The sequence below is a fragment of the Castanea sativa genome, chromosome 4 (genome assembly GCF_040712315.1).
Source record: "Castanea sativa cultivar Marrone di Chiusa Pesio chromosome 4, ASM4071231v1".
Taxonomy (NCBI): domain Eukaryota; kingdom Viridiplantae; phylum Streptophyta; class Magnoliopsida; order Fagales; family Fagaceae; genus Castanea; species Castanea sativa.
Window position 1 is genome coordinate 38,412,870 of NC_134016.1, and position 9,384 is coordinate 38,422,253.

The following is a 9,384-nucleotide window of genomic DNA, read 5'->3' on the forward strand; positions in this document are numbered from 1 at the left end:
GTATGTTTGGTTTATATTGCCTCTTGTTTTGTTGTTCGGATTGAGCTTGGAATTTGATGAAAAAAAAAATTAAGCTTGGAATTTGGATTTCCCAAAAAAAAAAAAAAAAAAAAAAAAAACCTCTTGAATTGGAATTGTACGGACCTCCTTGTTTATGCAGTGAAATGTTAAGAATTTGTATTATTTGAGAAAATAAACATCACTTTATATGCCTAAAGTCAAAAGATATACAAATCAATTTAAGAAAAATATAACAATATATAATAACAATTAAAAGAAAATTTTACTTGTCTTAGATAACAAATGCAATAAAGTATCTAACTCTTAAATGGAAATATCATAATTTCCAAAAATGAAAAATAAAATACAATGTTTCTCTATCTAATTCTTTGAGTACATAAAAATAATAATAATAACAACAATAACAACAACAATAATAATAAATGTTTATTTTTGGAAAATAAAGAGGACTTATATTAGAGAAATTTTTTTATACAAATTTAAAAAAAAAAAAAAAAATATATATATATATATATATATATAGAGAGAGAGAGAGAGAGAGAGAGTGAGAGAGGGGGGGGGGGGTGGAAGGATGTCATTGCCTCTAGTCCTCTACAACAACTTTAGAAACTTTCAAATGTGGGATGAGTTTTAGTTCAAAATTTTAAATCTAATAAGTTTGAGAAGGTTTTTGCATTTTACACTTTTGGGTATTAGACTCTAATCATATTATGCAGATATCATAGAGTTTGACATCATTAGTACTCTTTAAATAGATATCATATATATTATATTAATTGAAAGAATGTATGCAAAAAAACATAGTTATTTCCCTCTTCTTTAATACTAACTTAAGTATCAAAGGGTCCATTATCCGTTATTAACAACTTACTTTAAACTATTTTCTCCTACATCCCTTTTCTTCAGCAAGGCAACTCCTTTGACAACCAAGAATGTAATCAAAACCCTCCTTGGGATGCAAGAGATCAAGTTCTACAAGAAGTATTTGGGGCTGCCATCTTTGGTTGGAAAGGGAAAGTGAGCAAGTTTCAATTATATCAAAGAAAGAGTTTGGAGAAAATTATAAGGGTGGAAAAGAAAGTTACTTTCACAGGCGAGGAGAGAAGTACTCTTTAAATCTGTGATTCAAGCTATTCCATCCTTTGCAATGGGCTGTTTCAAATTGCCGATTGGGTTGTGTTATGAGATTGAAGCCATGGTTAAAAAATTTTGGTAGGAACAATGTGGGGATAAAAGAAAAATACATTGGATCCGATGGGAGGAGTTAACAAAATCCAAATTGGTAGGTGGAATGGGTTTCAACGACTTAATCCTATTCAACGATGCTCTACTTGCCAAGCAAACCTAGCGGCTTCTCAACAATACAGACTCTCTCTTCCTTAGAGTCTTCAAAGTAAATTTCTTTCCAAATTGCTCCATTTTAGATGCAAAGGAGTCAAATCAGGTTCATATGCTTGGAAAAGCATTCTCAAAGGGCGTGATGTGATTCTTGAAGGTGCTTGTTGGAGGGTCGGTGATGGAAAGTCCATCAAAATATGGCAAGATTGTTGGTTACCTATAAAACACCCAACAAAAATTGCATCCCCTATTCTGGATTCAATGGAAGAAGCAACAGTGGATTGCTTGATTAACTAGGATAATAGAACTTGGAACCATGAAATGATAAATGAGATTTTTGCTCCACAAGAGGTGGACTCAATAAAAAAAAAAATTACCTTATCAAAAATTGCTGCTCCAGATTCTATTTTTTGGCCACAGGTTGAGAATGGATAGTATTCTTGTAAGTCCGGGTACCATTTTTTTAAGGAACAAGAAAGAAGATCCTCCCCTTCAGTTCCACCCAACCCTGCACAATCTCTTTGGAAAAAAAATATGGGCTCTTCATGTTCCAAATAAGGTGAAACACTTCACCTAACATGCTTGCAAAGATTCACTGCCAACAAAAAGCAATTTGGTTCATCGAGTGGTGCTTTCAGACCATCATTGTGATAGGTGTATGACAACAGAAGAAACTATGCTGCATGCAATATGGTCTTGCTCAAAATTGGATGGGGTGTGGATTGCAGCAAAGTGGGATTTTTAGTCTGTGTTGGATGTCCAAAGTTTTGGAGATGTTAACGTACACTCATATGTGGGCTTGGCCCATCTAGATCACTTACTTGTAGATTGTAGAGCACACATTGTACTACTTGTACTGCACTCATATTTACTTGTACTGCACTCATATGCCTCCTATATAAAGGCACTCATGTATATTATTTTAGTGAGAAATATAATACTATTGAATTCAGTATTTCTATCAGGAGAGTTGCTGGCTTGGATTTTTGAGAATGGCAAAAAGGCTGCACTTTTTTCAATGACAGCATGGTGTATATGACAGCAACGGAACCAGGTGCGTAACCAGCAACCTCATCATTCCATTGATCATTTGCCTCGGGTTACTGCAGAATGGCTTGCCGAGTTCAATGCTGCCCATCCAATAACTCAGACACGAACTACACAATCCAGACTCATACAATGGAAACGTCCCCCACCCTTTTACATTAAAATTAATTATGATGGGGCTTTATCCTCAAGCTCAAATTGTTCAAGTATAGGCATTGTGATTAGAGATCATGAAGGGCTAGTTATTGCATCACTTGCTCAAAATCTAAATCAAGCATATAAACTAGTGGAGATTGAAGCCATGGTAGCAACCCGAGCCATTGAGTTTGCTGTAGAAATTGGTGTGGACAAAGTTATGATTGAAGGGGATTCAAGTGTTGTTACAGAGGCCTTGAGGTCTAAAAAGGCTGGTTTGGCATCATATGATTTACTCATTCAAGATGCAAAATTAGTAAAGGGGAATTTCTCTGAATTATCCTATTCTCATACAAAGAGAGAGAGTAATAAAGTTGCACACGGCTTGGCGAGATTAGCTCTTAATTAGCTTGTCAAATACTGTTATATGGATGGGGGATATTTCACCATCAATTTTTAATTTTGTTCAAATTGATTTAATCACTTTATCGGAATAATTAAGTTGACTTCCTTCACAAAAAAAAAAAAAAAAAAGCCAGATTGTATAACCACAATCAAAAACTATTAACAATATATTCTATTATGAATTTTAGATGTATTTATCTAAATAGTAAAAATTTAAACCGCCGATATGGTTAAAAATCCCATCAATTAAATAATTTCTGTAAGGACACAATTTGTACCTAAGCCTAAAATAGGGAAGGAATAGGCCCAAAAAGCCTAATACAATGAATTTGTAGAGAGTGAGTTTGAAATCTAGGTTTTAACGAATTTGTATACCAATTATAATGGGCCAAGATCACAATAGATACAAGTTTATATAAGGTAAATCGTCCTCGGACTCAATCCGAGGAGGCTAGCTCTTCTTTATATGTCTCCCTCACTTAATAACATATTACAAATATTGTTCCTCAATCCACAATGTTTTTTCCTCTTCTTCTCGATCCTCCTATCCTGAGTGTCTCCTCTCCTTTTTTATACTATCCTTCCTCCTCTCTCTAGCTTCCACTTATAGATCAAATTGTTGGTTTGGATACTTGTCTCATCAGCACCTTCCTGAAACCTTTGGAAGTAGCTGTAAGGCTGAACACTGATACTCAAGCATCACTTCCTCATCAATGTGGCCAGAGAGTTAGCTGCAGTGCATTCAATATAGTGATAGCAGCTTTCTCTTAGATATTTTATAGTATTTCCTTGTCTTGTATTCTCACGAGGTATATCCTTATCTACAAGATCTCCTAGAATGTTGTTTTTGGGTGGCAGACCGCACCTTCTGACCTCGACTTTGCTCAGCTGAGGAAGTATTCCTTCTCGGACCACCTTCTCTGATGATCTTGATCAGACATTTACCTCTTTACTTACCAACACGAATTCTCGAGAAGATATTTTCCCTTCCTCAGACTATTTAACGTCTTCGGATTGGGTCTCTGGCCCAATAGATACATAGATATGTACTCCTGGGCCTATCACCCCCACAATTTCTTTTTCAATTTTTAAAATTAATTAAAGTATTTTAATTTTAAGACTTCTAATAATATTTCAAATTCTTCGTCCAAACATAAACACAATATGGAGCCAATAATGCCCTTGTAAATCTTTATAAACATACCTTTATGGCTGTAATAATAGAATTGTAATAATAGTAACTTCGGTAGTAATAATAATTTATTATCATAAGTAGTAATAACCAAGGATGTCCAAATCAATAATTACAGTCAGATAAAGAACTCGATTGAATTTATTTATTTATATATATTATCAATAATATTGTCACATCTTCGAGTTAGGTGTTGACAACAAATTCTGAAGTTGAAAAATACGAAGTAATCAATGATGTATCATATATATAGCACACGATTTAAAGTAAAGGAACGAAATTATATAAGAAGTTATATTGAAAATTATTTAAGTACATATATTGTTTTTGATTGACCAAATGAAGTAAAGTCATTGCTATTTTCCAATCCAGGTAGGGATCAGCATTCAAATATTGACAAAGAAATTCACTGAAAGACGTTTCTCCATGAAAGGGATAAGAGAACATGCAGAAAAGTACAAAGCCGACACAATTGTGCTTTGAAACTTCACGAGCATATTATCATTAGTTCTTTTCAAAGTAAAAACATTAATTTCCCGTGGCTTTTAGATAAAGCCTTCGGGGAAAAAATACACGTGTTTGAAAGTTTAAAATATAATGACAACTTGCATTTGAAAAAAAAAAAATGTATAGATTAAAGAGAACTTCATTTGCAGATCATCTGAAAGTTGCCCATTGCAATGCTTTTAGGAGAGAGTTGATTAATGAACCCCAAATACTCACATTAATATCATATTAGACTATAGTATTATTATTTAGGGTTTTTTTTTTCTTTTCTTATTATAAGAAGTAGTATTATTATTTTATAGTTATTATGTGCATATTGAAACCCTCGTAGTTGTCAAATGCCTTGTAGCTGAATTGATGTCTTCTCATGCACAAAGTGCTTGAGGGTTTAGGGGGAAAGAGTTCGAATTGCGGGGTTAGCAACATATTGTAATTATTTCTAAAGAAAAAAAAACCCTCATAGTTAATAAAGTATCATTTCGATTTCCACACTCTAATAACAACTAAAGAATTAAATAATGAGTAATTTATATTATTTAAAAATTAAATATAATTCAATAATTACAATTAAAAATGAGGTTTAAATAATGGACGTTTCAGTTGCAAATAACTAGTGTCAATTGAGCTAATGGCTCTTGACAATTCTGCTTTGAAACTTCACGAGCATATTATCACTAGTTCTTTTCAAAGCAAAAACATTAATTTCCCGTGGCTTTTAGATAAAGCCTTGGGAGAAAAAATAGACGTGTTTGAAAGTTTAAGATATAATGACAACTTGCTTTTAAAAAAAAAATGTAAAGATTAAAGAGAACTTCATTTGCAGATCATCTGAAAGTTGCCCATTGCAATGCTTTTAGGAGAGAGTTGATTAATGAACCCCAAATACTCACATTAATATCATATTAATTAGACTATAGTATTATTACTTAGGGTTTTTTTTTTTTTTTTCTTATTATAAGAAGTAGTATTATTATTGTATAGTTATTATGTGCATATCGAAACCCTCGTAGACGAAGTTGCCAAAAGCTTTGTAGCTAAATTGACACATCTTCATGTACAAAGTGCTTGAGGGTCTTGGGAGGAAAGGGTTCGAATTGCGGGATTAACAGCATATTGTAAGTATCTCTTAAAAAAAAAACCCTCATAGTTAATAAAGTATCATTTCGATTTCCACACTCTAATAACAACTAAAGAATTAAATAATGAGTAATTTATATTTATTTAAAAATTAAATATAATTCAATAATTACAATTAAAAATGAGGTTTAAATCATAGACGTTTCAGTTGCAAATAACTAGTGTCAATTGAGCTAATGTCTCTTGACAAGTAATTTATAATCTATATAAAACCAAAATAGTAATTAAACCTTCTATTAAAAACTTGACATATCATATTTTCTATAATTAGTATAATAGAATATATATAATCCAAATACAAATATAATCATGTCAAAAAAAATGTGAGAATATATAGTTCTATATATACAAACACATTCATAATAAATTCCAATTAGTAACTGCCATAGTTGTTCAAATACATATTGCGCATAATTGTATTGGAAGAACGGTGAAACTGATTTTACAAGAGGAGGATTCTAAAGTCTAAACCATATTCAAGATACTTTGGGGCTAAAATTCTCCTGTTAAAATGATTTTTAATTTTAACATAATTTTTCCAATGCCAAACACTTTATATGTTTGATTTTTAACTTTTTGACGTTTGTTTCACTTTAGATACAATATTTTCAAAATTATTTAAAAAATGATCATGAATTCTTAGGTTAATTCACATTTCTTGGTATATTTCTAACGGAGACATGCAAGATTCAAATCTCCTATTTTTCCACTTAAAACTTGTCAAACAAATATTTCAAAAATGTCATTATCTAATTTAATTGGTAGAAAATATTGGTGTGACAAATAAAATTTATGAAACCAAGATTACTGTAATAATGTGGAGCCTATAATTTTCTTTTTTCTTTTTTTTTAGAAAAGTTAAAGCTTGTAACTTTTTTTTTTAAAGAAAGTTTCAACCTATGACGTCTATTCATAATAATAACTTTTTATCACCCGAACAAGACACTAATTAATTTTTATTTTTGTGTAAATGGGAATTAAATAGTAGATTTCTTATACAACCATCAGAAACTTTACCATTTTAAAGACCATTTTAATTAAAAGGGTGTAATGACCAATTTGTATTTAACCTCTTCTTTTGTCTAAACATTTAACATTCATCATGGGTCTAGACTGTCCACTTTTTTTTCTTTTCTTTTTTTGTAAAAATAGACAGTCCACTTGATTGAAAAAACATAACTGACTTATCAGTACTAGCAATTCGGAATGTAGAAAGATAAGAAGAATTAAAACAATTATGAAAGAGTCCAGATCGATCTAACCAAATTCACGGTGAACGAGTCAGCAGGGTCTCCATATATATACAGAAATTTTCTTCCAGTGACGGAGCCAACAGGTGAGCTTTCAATTTTCAGCGTTTTTGTCAAATATGAAAGTCTGAGAACCACTTGGCGAATGAGGTACTCATCATCATAAGATTATTTCTGACCTAATATTCTTCTTATACAATTTTTTTTTTTTTTTTAAGATTCTATTTTACATATATTGGACTCCCTCTTAGGGGAGTTTATAAATTAATATATAGTTGTACATATTGACCTTGTATGCATTCATTAAATACACCAACCTTTGAAGTTATCTGGGAATATTTTCATGCATGTACGTATGACACATTTACATATTTGTATGTACCTACATATTCATTGTTAAGATGGAACCAATCAACCATTCCTACAAATCTAAAATAATCTATATATTTAAAAAGAAAAATGTACCCAGTCCAAACCCATTTAAATCCATTTTCAACCCAGTTTCCCAAAACATATTCAAGCGTATATTTTCATACAAAATTGTCATATTCTAAAAAATTGGTTGTGCACCCTTTTTACTGAATTTTCATAATGGCTAAATTTTGTAGCTTAGGCCATGTTTATTTCAACTTAAAACATTTATTTGAAATATGTTTGCTCATTTTCAAACAAAACTCCCCTCTCTCTCTCTCTCTCTCTCTCTCTCATGTGAATCTAAAATCCTTTCTCTCTTAAGAGAATAGAAACACTAGAAAACATGAATTTTGAATCTTAAAAATGACAAAAATATCATGAAACCTCCAACATGATGAAAAACTACTTTTCACATCTTCAAGATGACCAAAATACTCTTAAAACCTCTCGTGTGACTAAAATAACCTTAAACCCTTTTAAGTGACGAAAACACCCCTTAGAAACCCAAAACAGTATATATATATATATATATATATATATATATATATATATATATATATATATATTTATATAGGAACCTCCCCACCCCACCTCCCCAAAAAAAAAAACCTTCCAAATGATAGAAATAAACCCTTTTAATTACCTAACTGACCAAAACATGTATGTACCAAACCTCTAAACGCCTCCTAGAACCTTTAAAATGACCGAAGTACCTTGCAATCCTATTAAATGTAGGGTTGTAAGCAAACTCAGCCTTGAAAATTCAAGCTTGTTCACTTAATTTTATTTAATTTGAACTCAAGTAGAACTCAAGTTTATCACTAAACCAGATTACATGTTTAAACTTTGTTCTTTTTTTTTTGCAAACTTGTTCACGAGCTAATTGATTAATTAATTTATTTTCCTATATATAGTAAAAGCATGACTAAAATTTTTTATTCGTTCATTAAACAATTTTACACAGTCCATTCTCAAGTCTATTTAAGTATATTTTTAGACCAATATATATTAAAAATATAAAAATTATATATGTGAGGACAAAAGGTCCAAGGCACGTTTTTGGGTCTTGGGCCTGATCTGAGGGTATTAACTTGTCAGAGGAAGGTTTGATGGTAGTAACAAAACCGGACTTAAAAGGCCACAAGTGAACTATTGCGAAAGAGGCTGATGGAAGTAGTCCGAGGAGGGACATCGCCTCAGCTAGATAAAGTGAAAATCATATGATACGCCATGATGTTTAGAAGAAGATTCTAGTAGGTTTGGTGGATGAAGATGTGTTCCACAAGGGCACAGAGGGGAAGAACGAATGAGAAATATCTTAGAGAAAGCTATTACCACCGTATTAAAGACTCTGCACCTACCTCTCTGACCGCATTAATGAGAAAATGACATCTAAACAGTAGCGATCAACCTTACAGCTATTGTTTGAAGACTTCAAGAGAGTGGTGGATGGGACAAGTATCTTGATTGGGGATCTGATCCATACGTGGAGGATGGAGGGAAGAAAGAGGATGATATAAAAGGAAAAGAAAGGCATTCAAGGAGGGGGATCGGAAAAGAAAGAGAGAAACACTGTACACACCACCCTCAATTGTAATCTATCTTTAGAACAAGGAAAAGCAATACAAACCCTCCTCGGCATACGTCCGAGGAGAAATCTGTAACGTAAACAGTTTGTTGCATGTGAATTGAAGATTTAGCCCATCATTTTTGTTATCCAACATCCATAGAACTTAGGATTCAAGCCCACTCTCTACAAATTTCATTGTATTGGGTTTTTTAGGCCTGTTGCCTTCATACTGTTGGGTTCGGGTGTAAATTGTGACCTTACAATTGGCGCCGTCTGTGGGAAATCTTGTGTTTTAGGAATTGGACATTATGGCAAGCTCAAGTCCACACCATGCAAAGTCTATAGGGTCCCAGCATGAAGATCACTTC